This window comes from Podarcis liolepis, assembly GCF_965112155.1.
Source record: "Podarcis liolepis genome assembly, chromosome: 6".
Classification (NCBI taxonomy): domain Eukaryota; kingdom Metazoa; phylum Chordata; class Lepidosauria; order Squamata; family Lacertidae; genus Podarcis; species Podarcis liolepis.
In genome coordinates, this window is record NC_139559.1 from 59,239,727 (window position 1) to 59,256,543 (window position 16,817).

General features: G+C 40.4%; 1 protein-coding gene across 5 annotated transcripts in view; it reads right to left on the reverse strand.

Annotated features, from left to right (window-relative positions):
* The window catches only part of DAB1 (DAB adaptor protein 1), a 573,658-nt gene that overhangs the window by 452,248 nt on the left and 104,593 nt on the right, over positions 1-16,817 (reverse strand). Inside the window, exon 1 of one of the 5 annotated variants that reach the window (XM_083510313.1) lies at positions 1,173-1,196. The exons of the other annotated variants lie outside the window; for them this stretch is intronic. The gene's annotated coding sequence lies outside the window, so the exon portion shown is untranslated. Of the gene's footprint in view, positions 1-1,172; positions 1,197-16,817 lie in introns of those variants that run through there. 5 annotated transcript variants of the gene reach the window in all.

The following is a 16,817-nucleotide window of genomic DNA, read 5'->3' on the forward strand; positions in this document are numbered from 1 at the left end:
TCTTGCTGTGTGAGCAATAACAATTTTCCAGCCTAGTAAATGTTGAAATAATCTTCTTTCTAGTGTGTATAGATTTTTAAAAGATGACAGCTGGAACAATGTTACAACCATGGGTAGTTGACAGAACAGTTTGCTGAACACAGTGCCATGAAAGCATTTTCATTTTCTGGCTGCAGATATTTGCTTCCCTCATATATTCATGAACAACATGCATTCGTTTATTTCACTTTGCATTTAATGTTTTATGCATATTTGATTATTTTTACCTTCAGAAAAGAATCAATAATGCAGAATAGCTACCCAATTTCAGCGGAGAACAGTTAAATAGATGCTGCAATGCAATTAGCTCCACACTGCCAGGGCTGCTTTACCTACATGCACCATTCATCTGAGTGGCAAAATGGAAAATTACTACAAGGGTAAGATCTATAAGGAAAGCTATCACACGGATGATAAGTGGTGAGGATTTATGAAAAACCGTTTACAGCGCTGCAGTGCACAGATCCATAAACTTGAAACTTTGCAGTTTAGAGGCAGTATTTATACTCTCTAATTCCCTTATCAGCAACAACTATGGCATCTGTGTTGCTTAAGTATCCTTAGGGCGGGTGGAGGGAAATGTTTCCAAGCAGCATGACCGTAATCAGTCTCCATAAAGTGACCACACACATTCCTATAAGTCTCTTAGAAATATATAAAAGCACACGTTTATTTTGTACAGTCAGATGTAATGCTCCAACAGTCTCTCTATCAACCTGGTGCCCTCAAGATGTTTTGCACTCCAACCAGCACAGCCATACTGACTGAGGCTAATGCAAATTATATTCCAAAACATCAGGAGGGCACCAGGTTGGGGAAGGCTGAGCTACCAAATTCTGACTTGTAAGAGGCAAGAAAATAAAATCTGAGACAAAAATAAACCCACTAATAAAATGTCTGGGGTGGTGTGTTTTTTTTAACTAAAACCTTGGGGCTAAAGTAGATTATGGATTCAGATAGCTCTGTTGATTAGAGCATGGTGTTGGTAATGCCAAGGTGGAAGGTTTGATCCCTGTATGAGACAGCTGCACATTCCTGCATTGTAGGGGGTTGGACAAGATGATCCCAGAGTCCTCTCCAGCTCTACAGTTCTATGATTCTATATATTAAACATATATGGTGCCAGAACTCACCATGAATGCCTCCCTTGTTTTGTTATAATGGCAATGGTGCCCACCTGAGAGGTGCTAGAACTGAGTTCCTGTGAGATCCGGCTGAAAAAAGCCCTGTGCCTCTATCAATCAATCAGTTCATTGATTGATTGATTGATTGATTGATCGATTGATTGATCGATCGATCTATCACAAGGAGGCATGTGATTCCTAATCTGGATTTGGGCAGCACTGTGGGGAAAGAAGGGAAGGATGGAGTTAAAACCTTTTCCCAATGAAAATCCACTCAGAAGATACCTTGATATCCCAACTTTTCTCCAAGGAGACTGATTGTGGTCATGCTGTCTGTCAAATGGCCTCAAGGCCCACTGGCCAGATCCAGTTCCTAACCCCTGGTATATAGGAAACAAGTAGCTAAGTAGAATTTGGGGATGGAATCTCTTATTTTTTAATTAATTTCTCTTATCAAAACTAGCAGGAGCCCCTATTTGAAAAGACATGTAGTAAAAGAACTGCAGCGACTGTAATTTGCCACAGAGATGTTTGATGGATATGAAAAGCAGTTCTACCAATATTTTTGAAGCACTATATGCTTAATGAGTGAGAGGCCTTAAACCCAGAGGCACTGTGTTAATTACAAAGGGATGTTTAATGAAGAAGGTCGTAATTATCTAACCTTGTCATCTATAGAATTAACAAGCCATGATAATGAAGGGAACTCACAAAGCAAAGAAGAGACTTCCAAGTCAAATGTGCACGTGCGGCTTCAAAACATAAAATATACCTAACTGTGTGTGTGTGCATACACATTATAAATGCTGTTTAATTTTGTGTACGTGTAAGTAGAGCAGCAAACATAAGCTAGGGGCTGAGTTTAAGAACATCTAAAATGCCAGCTGTTCACACATTTTGATTATTACTGTTAATGCAATAATTAATGGGAGGTGAGATGGAAAGTTAATCAATTTAATCCGGGGAAACTAAGCAGAGAGCTTACAAAAAATGGAAAGACACAGATGAGAAAGACATCATATCATTTGAACATCTCTGCCTATGCACTAAATCCCATATGGCAAATGCTTCATATGCCAGTGTTAACAATTTCAAACTAAGGTGCTCCTATCCCAATGTACGCCTTAGCACAGCAGCTGCAGAGATAGATGTATACTGTATATCAACTTTACTGACTTTCCTTCATGTTATAGTTTTCCTAGCCTTTGTTAAAACATCTTAGTTGGCAACAAAGTACTAGAGATACTTTAAATTCAGCACAGCATCAAAATATATAAGGCGCCATTTCAGCAGCTCATCTTCTTGAAAATATATGCAAATGTGTATGTATAACAAAGCAATTTACATGTACCCAAAGTCTCAAAGAGAGAGTATCTGCTTTGATCAAAACTTATAATGGGGGTTTATCTGTAGGACATAAAAACAATGTCTGCCTTCGAGAAAACAGCAGTGGCTTTAGATTGCTTTTTCTATAGTTGCATTAGTTTTTGTAAAGTAGCGAGGGTTGTGTAAACACTTCCATAACAATCCTTTATTTTTTCCTAGGGTTGTACACTCACTGGTAAGAAATATCTCTGTAGATTATAAAATAGCATGCAAGACCTAAGAGAGAACATAAATTTCCCTACTAGAAGACTGTCTTCGAGATATATACCGTATTTTCCGTGTATAAGATGCCCCCATGTATAAGGCGCCCCTATTTTTGGGGACTTCAAATTAAGAAAACACCCCTTGTATAAGACAAGCCCCAATTGTAATCCAATTTTTGGGTTTAAAAAAACCCCTAGTCTTATACACAGAAAAAATACGGCGCATATATATATATATATATATATATATATATATATATGCGAAATATATATATATATATATATATATATATATATATATATATATATACGAAAACAAATATATATATATATATATATATATATATATAAAAGAAAACATTTATTTTAAATTTATGCAGTATATATTTAGAAACTAAAATAAAGGGAAATGAAACTTTCCAGAGGCAGTCATTTTGTGCTGGTATCCATGCTAATGTTATCAATATATGAAAGTTGGCACTTTATTTGTTAAAAAAAAGAAGAAATCTATAGAGTAAGATTCCAAGAGTAGGGATAACTAACTCATTGTAAAATCATATATTTTACAAACAGATAATGTTCCTGTTATAAAACTGTCATTTGTGAACCTTATCAGCTTTGTTAACAATTAAAATCAGTAATGCAGCAAATAACAGCTTTTTTTAAATAAATTGAAATATCCTGTATATGTTGACAGTGTAGGAAATATTTGAGGTCAATGTGGGAGCTGGGAGATGTCAGCAATAACTCACAAAGTGAAGTTAACTCCTAATTCAAAGAAACAAAAGCAGGCCATGCCTAATATGCACACCAACTCTCTTGCCAGGACGTCTTGTCCCAATGGAGCAGCTGCGAGCACTGAAGTTTCCTGCCTTCTCACAGTTCCCTAACTCTCTTCCTCCCCTGGGTCCTTCCCAAGCAACCTGAGACTTCTTCACATTGTCTGTCTTTGCTTCACTCTGCAGGTTCTGGGCAACCAGAGGGGAGGGGAGCTGGTTGCAGCAGGACGGGGAGACACCCTGGCTTCTTCAGCAGCCTGCCTGATCTCTGCCTCTTGGCCCACCTCCACTTCTGCCTCTGATTCTGGACTGCTCTCTTCCCCAGTATCTTCCTGCTTACTAAATCCTGTTACCTCTTCAGCTTCTGACACCTCCTCCTCCCATTCTGCTCCCTCTTCTCCCTCTGACCACTCATTGTCATCCCACCACCAATCCCCTGGCTCTGAGCCATCTCCCTTAGGGGTTCCCCAGCTGATGCTTCCCACCACACCTCTGGATCTAGCCTGTCCATGACATGTGAGGAGACAGAAGAGGGCTACACTAAAAGAAGTCCCACACAATCCTATGTATGCTTTCTCAGAAACCAATCCCTCTGTACTCACTGGGTTTTATTCCCTAGTATGAACGTGCTTAGAATTGCAGCCTTAAGAACCTCTGCACATGTGTTTCAGATAGGCTTAGCATCCAATTTTTATCCAAATGAAGATGGGACTGTGCCACTCACCTGACCTCCCTCCAACTAAATGACTGCTGCATGTCAGAGGGGGAAGGTAGCCGTAAGGTCATTGCAGTGTGAATGCACAAGCAGGGAATTTTATATACCGGTACTTAAGAAAATATATACTGTCTTTCATAACAGGTTGCTCCCATTGGTTCAACTGAATTCAGATTGGCTCTCTATATATGCAAATTTGGTGGTGGAGGAACTACTCTTCCATTTTAGACGTTGGGGTATGGAAAACACGAGGGCAGCTTCTCTGATGTTACTGTAAACTACATGAATTCTCTTCTTACCTCTGGGTGGTAGAACTATGAGACAGTGCAAGCAGCATTTTTAACAATAACTGGTATATCAACCTTTTTCTGGTGTCATTTAAATGTATATATCTATTTCACATGTGTGCCAGAAGAGAGCATCAGAGACAGGAGCTAATAATTGCATATGCATAACTACCTTGCCACACAGTTAATTGCAGTATGATAAAATAGAGGTAATGAATAGAAATAACTTTCATTTTAATAATGTATGCGACCGAAGCATACTACTCAATATGTATGTGTGCACATTATATCAGCTGTGCACAGCTCTCAGCTATATACTACCCGTGCAAACCATTAAATGAAAGTAAAATCAAGACTTAGAAGTCCTTTTGACTTATCAGATCACTTCACCTATTGTCATTGCAGCTGTACTCATCCTGGAATTTTACTAGCAATAAGGACAGAGATGTTGGCATATTATTTGCCGTCTTCAAGGATACACAGCGGTGCTGTCATTCTGCCCTCAATAAGGCACTCCAGAAATTCAGCTATAGCCTACTTATGGATGAATCTTCTGACAGCTTTGACACTTCCATTTTCACTTCCTCAAGTTTTGATGCTCCTTATCATTAACACGGCTCCACTCTATAATTTGTGTTAAATGACTACCATTGATGAAGCTGAAGGAAATGGCTCCCAAACTTTTATTTTGACCTTATAAAGTAATCTAATTGGTACAGAGTCTACAGACACGTTTAGTTTTCTACTGGAATGGAAGCTATCATCCGAATTACAAGGCAGTGCTAAGGGATATTTTATATTCTGCATGCAAATGGTTCATATGCCCACTGTGACTTACCACAAGATACAGTGTTTTAAAAAAAGGACTTTGCACATTCATGAGTATTAAAGCTTTGGAACACAGCTGCTAGGCTGTGATGCTATTGTGATGCTGAAATACATTTAAGGAGGTCCCCAAAATTGAATTCACTGGTAGAAACACATGAATGGCAAATGCATAGAAAATACAGAGAAACAGCTAAGGGAGTTTCAAGGCATATATCCTACCTTAGTGAGTTGTAGATCCAACAGGCCCTGTCTGAATTCAGATCCCAAGCACACAGATCAAAATCTATGCTGGCCTATAAGTCATTACTGTTAGTTATCCTTAACATTGCTATGCTCAATGATCCTGCCTACGTGTGAGGGTCAGGCAGTGCTGGTGTAGGAGGAGGAAGATGCCTAGTGGATGGGGAGTAGTCCATGCCAGATTTGGGGTTGTGGCTGTTACCAGGGAAGTTCTTAGAATCAGGCCCCATTGCAGGAGCTGAAAGGAGACAGAGGTGAGCGAGTGGAATGGCCAGACCTAAGTGGCATCCTGAGACATGGCCATTATTCTGATTGCTGGAACCAGACAGCCATCTTGGAAGTCTCAAACAGTTACTTGCTACCATGTTTCAGTTTTCAAACGCAGGTGGCCTTTAGCTGAAAATGAGGATGGAGGAGGAATATGATTTATACAGGGAATTTGGTTGTTCTGATCCAGTTTAGCACTGCCAGCATCAAGCTGCCCCTTGCATTTAGTATCCACTTAAGTCTGATCTGCTTTTAGAAAAATACCTATCTGCAAAATATATATTATACATACAATATGTATGAAAGAACCAAGCCTCATGCTTTACTATATTTCTCTGCTGCGCTCAGGACCTGCTAGCTCAGGTCCCACAAGCATCAAGTTGGCCACAGGATGCTGGACTAGATGGACCACTGGCCTGATCCAGCAAGATTGCCTTATGTTCTGCAGAATAATTTTATAAGCTTTAGAATGTAAGTATTTCTGGAGAGTTATGTGCATTGTTGTATGTTATCTGTTTATGTGCTGGTTGCTTTAGGAAGCCTGGAGTGTATATGTGCATAATATTACAGTATAGTAATGCATATAATACTGCACATAATAACGACTATAATAATGCAGTAAAAACTTTGAGAACTTGGAAATAACTTGTTGAGATCAGTGAGTATAGCAAGTGCTGGGGGTGGGGCAGACTGTGTTCTACAATGAGATTTCCAGGAAATTCTACTCGTACTTTGGCAACATGGGGTTCTGAGGGAGAGATGTCTTTTGTTCTCTCTTAACTGTTGGTCTTATGGAAACTATGCTTGTATTATGGAATAAGTGTTTTGTTACTGCTAATTTTTTAATTGCAGGTGGGGTTGGAAGTGTTCTATTCTGAGACCTGGTATTTCTTATTTAACCAAGCCACCTTCAGAAAGCTGGCCTAGAAATACTTTATAATAAATAGCAATCTTCTCTACCACCTTCTCAGCCCTTAGGATCTAGTTACCTAACAGACATGGATCCCCCTTAATGAACTTGTAGGGCTGCTGGAATGCAGCTGTGAGGGCCTACATTATGCTGCAGCTGCACATAATGGATTCATGAGGACAGGTAGGGAATAGGACCAGTAGATGCCTGGATAGTCAGTGGGACTTGCCTTGATCTGCTGCAGCCTCTGTGTCTGTAACCTTACAAACTGGTGATACAGCGTATCAGGAATTCTCAACAACACACTGCTCCCAGGAGCTGAATTCCACAGTGCCTGTGTCCACATCTTGATGTGCTTATTTGTGCATAACTCCTTGCCCTTTGTTCTGCATACCAATAGGATTGGTACTAACGCCAGAGCTAGCACATACAAGATGTGATTCTAAGGAGGGGGAAAGGCTAGCCACCAGACATGGCTTCTGTGTCTTAAAAAACACTGTTTACTTTCTAACCCTTTTGGACACATAAGTTCTAACAGAGTCAATTACAATTACCTTTAAAATAAGAGTAAAAATAGCAATAAAAGCATGCCTATTTGCTGCAGGGGAAATAATTCCACACCAGACTTCTGGTGATAACACAGACCCTGAGAGTGGAGATAATGGTTTCAAATAAGAGTTTTGCCTGCATTATGTAATATAGCCTCAAATTTGGTTCCAAAGAGGAATAAGAATGAAAAAAGCAAGGCCAAGTAGCAACTTGAAAATGAAATAGAACTTGGTTTGCTCAACAGCTTTAAAATGATATGGGGGGGGAATAAACATATAAAAATAGAGCAGGCATGGGCAAACTCAGCCCTCCAGATGTTTTGGGACTACAACTCCCATCATCCTTGAGCACTGGTCCTGTTAGCTAGGAATGATGGGAGTTGTAGTCCCAAAACATCTGGAGGGCCGAGTTTGCCTATGCCTGAAATAGAGGGTTGTCTCCAAAGCAGTGTCAGTGGAGTTTGGCTGGTGCAGTGGCACTTCTGTTTCCTCTCTTCCCTCTATGTGCCCCTCCAATCTTCTCCAGAAGCCCCACCCCCAGAGGTGAAGGTGTGCAGGGGGCTTCAGGGAAGAGGAGGGGAAAGTTCTGTTCCACTAGCTCACAGCCCTTGCACTTGCAGAATGGGAGCACTGGATTCCACCGGTTATCTGTAGAAATTGCTGGTTTTATATTTCCTATAGTAATACTTACTGTTTCTATAGGACTTGCAAATGTCCAAAGCACTTCATATACATTATTTAGTTGCAATTGTTAAATCAACCCTCTAAGGTTGTTGTGAGCATCGTTACAACTCCCCAGACTAAAGATGTGGGAAGGAGGGTGAGGCTGAGAGAGAGTGGCTTGCATAATGCCACCTTGTGAATTAATGTCAGAAACAAAACTTGAACCACAAATGTCCAGATCCTTAGCTCAGTCTTTTATGCTGTTGGGAATGCTGTGGTGGTAGTACTAAGAGCAGAAGATGAGCCTGGTGGATCAGGCCAATGGCTAGAGTCCTGCATCCTGTTCTCACAGTGGCCAACCAGATGTCTGTGAGAAGGCCAAAAGAAGGATCTGAGGACAACAGCAGTCTCCTTGCTTGTGGTTCCCAGCAGCTGGTATTCAGAAGCATCATAGAAAGCCTCTGGCACTGACTGCATTACAATCAGAGGGGTAGAAAAATCCCTAGCTACCATTGTATTGGCTACTCAGATAATACAGAGGAGGCAGGATGGGTCTAGGGAAGGAAAACAGAAACATTGGAAAGAAGTGAGCTGGGACCTGAAAGCACCCAGGCAGAAAAGAGCAAGGAGCCTAAGAGAAGCAATAAATCTCAGGTGGGAGACTGATGAGGGTTATGGTGATGATGTTTTTGTTTGTGTAAAATATTTTGATTTTTAGTATGCAGTGGTGCTGTTCGATATTCATCTCATACTGACATAATGATTTCCTTCTTGTTATTTCAACTTCTACTGCGGGGAAATGAGACCACGTCATAGTGACTTGAGCAATGTCACCTCTCCTAATGACTTAGCTGAGCTTTCAGCTGCAGCCCTCTGGTCCCAAATTTAATGCTCCATATTCTGGAACAGAACAGCTGTGTGCCAAGAAAGCTTCCCATTGACTTCAGCGCAGCTGTAGACTCATCCCCGTGTGTCGACTTCCAAGTATAAATTCAGCTACGCCTTAAACTCATTTATGATACCACTTCATCATCCACTAAGCTTTTCCATGTTCCAATAACTCTCTTTCCTTGGCTCCTAACATTTTCAGAGTAATCAAAGAGACAATTCATTCAAGGCATTAATATTTGCTCACTACAAAGAGGAACTTGCAGGATCATAATTCACCTGGCTTCCACGTGGCTGAGTGTGTTCAGTATGATACTGTTGGTTACTCATGCATGGACTTGGGTGTAATAATACAAAACCGACTGTGCTTGGGTAAGCAAAACTTCATCAAAATAAGATTTCTTCCTGACTGCTATTGGTTTTCAGACATTTACAAATGAGAGGGCATACCTGAATTTGTTTCCTATAGAAGAAGCTCAACTGTGTTTGCATTCTCTGCTTTATTAAAGAAAAGAAAAATCTCTAGTGCAACAATATAGCTTGTCTCTCAGTATAAATTACTGGCTAATGTGTATCTTCAGCTGAAGATGCACAAGCAGGCAACTTGTCACATCAAGATGCACAAACTGTTGCATGCATAAATCGGCCTGTATTTTTGCCCACCAAACCTCTTGAGCACTACAGAATTTTGGAATGGTAACAAGTCCTACGAATCACTAGCATTTTCAATACACAACCATGCTGACAGCTATGGCTATTTTAAGGCAGGATGAATAGGGCAGCCTAGTGACTAAGAGGTCTAGGAGAATGAGAAATTGCCTTTGTGAAGCCTATGCCTTTCATTCTATAAACCAAAGGCATAGGCTAGGATAAGAAATTTGATTCTAGTAGAGGCAGCATTAATGAAGCAGAATTAAGGGTCCTGCCAGCAACAGGAGTGCTACTCTCTCTGACACCCGCTTCCTCCTCCTGCTTGTTGTCCCTATCAAAAACTGATTTGGGAGATTGGAGAATCCTGTGAAGAAGCATTGTGGGATACAGGGTTTATCAATGAAAATTTCATCCCCCACCTTTGACTGGTAAATTGTTCTCCTGGATCTCAGTCCCATCAGCAGCCAGGAGGCTCCCTTCCATTCATGAAATCCTAGTTATGATCCAAGCCATAGTCTCCAAGCTTGAACTTGGCAACTCTGTTCCTCTAAAACAACTAAATCGTAAATTAACTCCTCTATTCTTTTTGCAAAACATTCAGACACACCAATGCTTAACCATTCTGATGATCCTTATCTATTTGGTGAGAGTGCTTTAGTCATGTGACATCTTACACTGCACTACATGAATGTGAAGTGAAACATTGTGTATCACATGACTGTATATGGCTGTTGATTGAATCATCAGTGGTTAAGAAGAAAACTGACCCTGAAAGCCTGTCTATTACATTCAAATGAATTATTTGTATAAAAGAGGAAACCAAAAATCTAAACAAAAACAAATAAGTGATGCAATATGGCTTTTACACATGCATTTTAGTTCTACTTATGCTAAAATGGCGGTGGACTCTTCATGTCCCGTTTTCTAGAGTAGGCAGTTTTGCTAACTGCCTTATTTCACAGTTCTGCAGTAGGGTCTTCATGCAAGCCCTTGAGCACACAGTTCTGCAAGAGAGAGAAAAGCAGTGACTTCCTAGCTGTGAAGAGGCCTATGGTGCAGCTCTCCAACCTCCAGGGATGCAAAAAATACTACATTCCCTAGTGTTTTTCTTTCTGCATCACTGAGAAATGTGCAGTCCGCAATAATTTAAGAGTGAATTTTCAATTAGATACATTATTTATGGGGTACCTAGGAAACATATAATTTCTTGCTACCTTGTGGGAGAACTCCATTTGAAACACATGCGCTATGGGGCTGCAGGGCCCAATCTTGTCGCAAAGCCAGTGATAAATAATCAGCTGCACATAGAAAATGAATGCACAGCTACGGCAGTATTAATATTCATTAGAGTTTCACGGAAAAGCCCTTGTGAATATTAGGGAGATGGTTAGCTAGCAATGCTGTTTAGGATGCAGGTTCAATAATCTGATGTCTGAAATAGAGTATGGCAGACCACAGGAATGGGTTAGAGGCAAAGACCTGACTTTCCCATTATTTCACTCCCCAAGCAGCAGCGATGTCAAAGCTAATCTAAAGGTTACTTTCCTGCCAAAAGGAATGTGAAAATGACAACCTCAGTTCTAAAAAAAATGGGCAGTTCTGAGCCATCTCTGGAAGAAGCTATCCAACTGTTAGACAAACACCTGAGATTAGCTTTCATGGTAGCTCACCTAGTTTCATTCTCAAAGTAACATTGGTTTCTATAGTGGGACATCTGGTCCCACAGTGGGAAAGTGATGGATTCTAACCATGGGACGCCAGTAGTTTGAGGAAAATTGCCAGCACGGAGTCCTGTTTCACTTTCCATTGTTGTTATTTTGAAGGGACTTGTAGGAAATTAAGTGCCGGGCATTTTGCCATCCAGAACCGTATTTGACGTGAAAAATCGTTCCTTGTCACCTATCGCTCTGTGCAATTAATCATCACTAGGAAAAGATAGGGCACTAGTTCCTTTCAAAGTGACACAAATGCATAACTATTTAAAGCCCACTGGACAAATTGGCGCCCTGGTCTAATATGGCCTTCTCTTCCAATTCATACCCAGGAACAAAATCAACACATAGTGAACAGGTAATCTGTCATCCATGAAGAAGTCACATGGGGCTTAGCAGTGACTAAAGTGATACACAGTGACGATACCTTCACCAAATTGTTGATGTTGTTGTTGTTACTCTTGTTACATAACAAGTTTTCCAGGCAACTGACAACATATTTAAATGTAAAAGCAAAAAATGCATGAACACATGATAATAAACAACAAATGTACATGTAACACATTTACACAAAAACACATGCAAATCATTAAAAACAATACAAAAAAGCAGGACAACTAACTGCAAGCAACATCATTGTAGTCTATCAAAAGCCTGGTGAGAAGGAGTTAAATTATTACCTAGCACCGAAAAGATTTAAGCACCAGACAAAGCTCACTAGGAGACTAGTTCTATTAAGAGAGCTATTCTTGGCCAGGACTAACATCAGTTATAAATGAAACACCCTTTAAAAAAAACCCTATAAAAACCCAACTAGTGTGCTAAAAATATTTAGATTATTTAATTATATTTTTATCCCGTTTTGTTAAAGAGCAAAAGAGCAACATTCTAAATGTCATGGCAGTATTAAAAAGAAACATGAAAAAGTGAAAGTTATTTTCAATAAGCTTAGAAAATAGAAGTGGAGCTGAATTTGTACGGTTCTTATTTCTTGATTTCTTCTGGCTTCCATGCTGTCTAACTGAACAGAGGGCACAATCAAGGTTTGAGGAGACCTTTTGCACAAGATGCTCTTGTTGGTCTCTTCCCCCTGTCCCTACTTCTGCTCCTTAGCTCTAGTGAGCTTACCTGGTGGTTAGATCATTGGGTTCATCTAGCTTAGCATTTTCTCTGGGGTTTTAGACTGGACTCTTTCCCAATGCTACCTGGAGATGCCAGGCACTGAAGCTGGGATCTTCTGCATCCAAAGCATTGTGCTGCCACTGAGTGACATAGCTCCTCTTTTGTGAAATGTGGAACTGCTCTGGGGCATTGTGGGAATTTCTTTTATTAAAAAAAAAAAAAAGCAGGAGCTGTCATGTTAATTTCCCCAAATGCCCTAGAATTTGAATAGCAGGTCTAAGCCAGCCTTTGCTGATTTCCTTAAGGAAGACATTTTCTCCCTCTCTTCTTATTATTGGAACTCAGGGACATCCAGTCAATCCAAATGCTGAAAGATTTAGGGCAAACAAGAGGACGTATTTCTCCACACAGTGATTAATTAAACTATGGAATTTGTTCCTACAAGATGTAATGATAGCCACCAACTTGGACACCGATAAATGGACATGCCCACAACATACAAGAGTCAGCATCAGTGAATATAGTACTATTCTCTCAGTATGCAAGGATTTTTATTCACGGAACTGTTCTCTCATGCACTACAGTTAGCAATGCTCCTTATGTATTAGCAGTAGGTTATAACTACTGCTGCTAATAATTATTGCATTCCCTGGGGGCAAATCATGTGCATGTTCTGTGCAGGAATTAACAGCACCAGTATTATACCACTAGCACCCCAAGTATTGACAAAAAGTGTCCATATGTGTAAGGTCTTTGAGACACTGTTCCGCTGGTCCACATCAATCATCAGTTTGGCACCAAGTTCTCTGTAAATGCTCCAGTGCACTTTGCCAGCCTGAAGGATACATAAAAGAAACAGCAAAGTTTCTGGAAAGAAGCCGCTAAAGCTGTTAGCTAAAATTGATTATGTTTGATGTAAGAGGGGAAAGGCTGCAAAACGCATTTCATTTGTTTATACAGCAAAAATTCTCGCTATCCTGTGATCAGTACTCAGTTTATAAAAACACAAATCCTCTAATCTGTTATAAATGGGAGACAAAGGCCCTCACTAATCCAGGTGTTAAAACAGATTGCATTGCTGCCAATTAGATTGGACTCTATGACACAAGGTATATAAGGAGATGGGAGCTGTACCTCGGGTAATAAACCTCCACCCAGCTGTCAACACTAGAAGCAAACAAAAAACCCCTTCTGCGATCTGTTAGAAAGTGCTAAGAAGCTTGCCATGGTATTAGTGGATGACTTTGCAACTGGTGGATTGGAATAACAGCTTGAATGGTTTCCAAAATAAAGAATTCAGTGGCTTAATAGTGTTCTAGGTTGGTTTTTTTAATTAAAAAAATGCACATTTCTTTTTGATAATATATTCATAGCACACTGATTTAAGGTTTGATTATTTAAAGGCATTAATAAACCACAGTAAAAACAGGATTTTAAATACCAAAAGAAACAGTAGGGAGACAATGTCCATTTGGGAAATGAGAGTAGCACTTTTCAATCAGTCAGCAGTGTAGACTAGAATGAACACAAACATGGTGGGGAGAAGCAACACTGCAGTGGTAGGCTCTACTTAAATCCAGACGTGTTAAATCCACTCTACAGGAATCAAACCCTATAGAGGTACAAATGGGGTGTATGGGGTTTTAGGGGAGGAGTAGTACTTCTGGTGCAGGACACAATGTGATCCTTCTGGGGTAGTTTGTCCACCTTTGGCTCCCACCCTGCACTCAGCTCTCACCTGTGGCTCCTAGAAGCTGTCAGTATGTGACAGCGGCCGCACCCTGGGACATGACTTTAACTGGCTGGCTAAACCAGGTGAGGGTAGCCGAGGGGACACAAACCCTTGGTGACTTAAGGACTTCCCCTGCATGCAAAATAGGCTCTGGTGGATTGCACAGACAAGACCAACCGTGGGCCCAACAGTCAAGAAGGCAGTTTCTGCATGCCCCATAGGAGGAAGTGAGGGGCAGATGGGGCTCATCAACCTGAGAAAGTAGGCCATCTAGGACTTCACCCCTGGAGGTGCACTCCATTGTCTCTCAGGACAGATGGATGCCAACAACAGGTACAAAATGCAAATGTGCAGAGTTGTCCCTGCAGCTGTAAACTCTTATTTAAGGAAGGGTTTGTGACGGTATGTGTATAGGGCCTACACACATACAGTTGATATGTGCCAATGCTGCATTCCCACAGTAGGCTGAATACACAAGTTGGTGAAGGGTCAGGCCTGCAAACCTGCTCTGACTTCCCACCACCACCACCTCCATCCTGCTTGTTCAGTTATCAGAAGAGCCCTTTAATAACCTCTCAGCAATAGATCACTTTCAGCCATGAATGTGTACACATTCATAGGAATAGCCATATATCAGATATAATGCAGTCAGGTTAAGCACTTTTTTTTGCACAACTGAGCTCAGTTGTTGAGAGGCTGCAATCAAAATCACTATGCTGGGGGGTGATCCTGGCAACAGTCTTCCAGCACTGAGTTCTGTGTTCCACCTGCTGAACATGAGAGTGGGCAGAAGTACCACCAGCAGGATTCCCACTGGTGATAAGCTATGGGAATCCTGAAAATGGAGAATTCAGGGGAGAGGCTCAGTCATCCTGGGATCCACTGACGCCAACATCAAACAGCAAAATTTATTTAGTAAGCAAAAAGTTGTATGGGTGACTTTCTATGAAAAACTGAAAGCGCTCTTCCTGGTGGCTTTTTCTTTGCCAACGTCCTTGGCAAATTAAATCTTTCATTTTGTGTTTATCACACTTCTTTTATCTTTATTTATGGAGACTTCTGGAAAGGGAAGGAGCCAAAACTTCACTTTGGTGAGAACAGAGATCATGAAATTTTAGAAGAGTCAGTTCAGGCGAGGAGTGGGGGGAGGAATGCTTTCAGCTTCTACTGTAAATTCTAGGCTATAAATTACTTCAAACTCTTTTTCAGTATTCTGTCTGTGCTATATTAAAGGTTTATATTTTAAAACCAGACAAAATGGAAGAAATGTCAAGATCCCCACATAAACAAACAAGCCCAAGAAACTACCCTAGAAATTTAATGAAAAAGTCTAAAGGACTCTGTCTTTATTTATGTATCCTGGCACTGCAGAGACACCAAGAATTACTACATAGCAGCATTGGGAAGAGATCAAGAAATTGGATACTGAAGGTATTAAGTTTATCCTGCTTCATGCACATTCTGTGATACCTTGTGTCACAATGACCACAATTCAGCAGAGAACTTCAGCTTACAGTGGTACCTCTGGTTACAAACTTAATTCATTCCGGAGGTCCATTCTTAACCTGAAACCATTCTTGAGGTACCACTTTAGCTAATGAGGCCTCCTGCTGCTGCCACACCGCTACTGTGCAATTTCTGTTCTCATCCTGAGGTAAAGTTCTTAACTCGAGGTACTACTTCTGGGTTAGTGGAGTCTGTAACCTGAAGTGTTTGTAACCCGTAGTGTTTGTAACCTGAGGTACCACTCTACATGAAATCTGAAAGCCCTATTAATACTCAGGAATCACACTTTTAATTTATATTCCTGTGATGTGGGTGCTAATGAATGGACAACAAAAGTTGTACTGTGAGCCCTTAAGGTTGCAAGAAGACTTATACTTGAAGGCCTGGAAGACAAGCACCCACCATCTCCTACGCAGTGGTCTTTAAGATCTCAGTGTCCTTTCTATGTTTAAATGTATACCTTATAATCATCAATCTCTTTCGCATACTTATTTGGGTATACAGATTGTTTGTATTAGTATATGTGTGTAAGTTGGGATTGATGAATTAAAATAAAAAGCATAGATGCAAGGCAAATCTTGGGACCTGTGCACACCTCTACTGTGTATATGAGACTTCATAGGTTCTATGCACATAAAAAGCTCTGTGTGCAGGCTATGATCACGTGGCATCTCCTCACATTTTATCTAGGAAACTGGCTGTTAAAAATGAACCTCTGCACATTGAATTTATGCATAGGCCCTATTCAAATGTTACATCCTCATGCAAAGATGTAATACAGTCTTCCTTTCCCTTCTCATTCATGTTATCCATTCTCTTCTAGAGATTTGTTTGGGGAAGTTCTACACAACCCCTCATTATCCAAGTTTTCTATGCAGCTTGGTTATTTAACAATCTAGGCATCATATTCCATCCCAAAGAAGTATAACACAGAAGGATACATAAATATGCACTGGCTGTGCTGATACACTCTGCATAAAATACAGAAACAATAAGTAGATCTTTGCCATGAGACAACACTGTGTCAAGCCTCTTCATGGTAGAAAAAGGTCATCGACCCTAAGCTTTTTTTCTTTTAAAAAAATTAATAATGAAATGAATCAGTTCAGTTTGCTAATCCTATCCATCGCTTTCTGTTTCCACTGTCAGAATGGCTTCCATCAAAGCTATTCTTTCTTTAAAAATAAATCAATTGATTTTAACTGGAGTTCACCAGT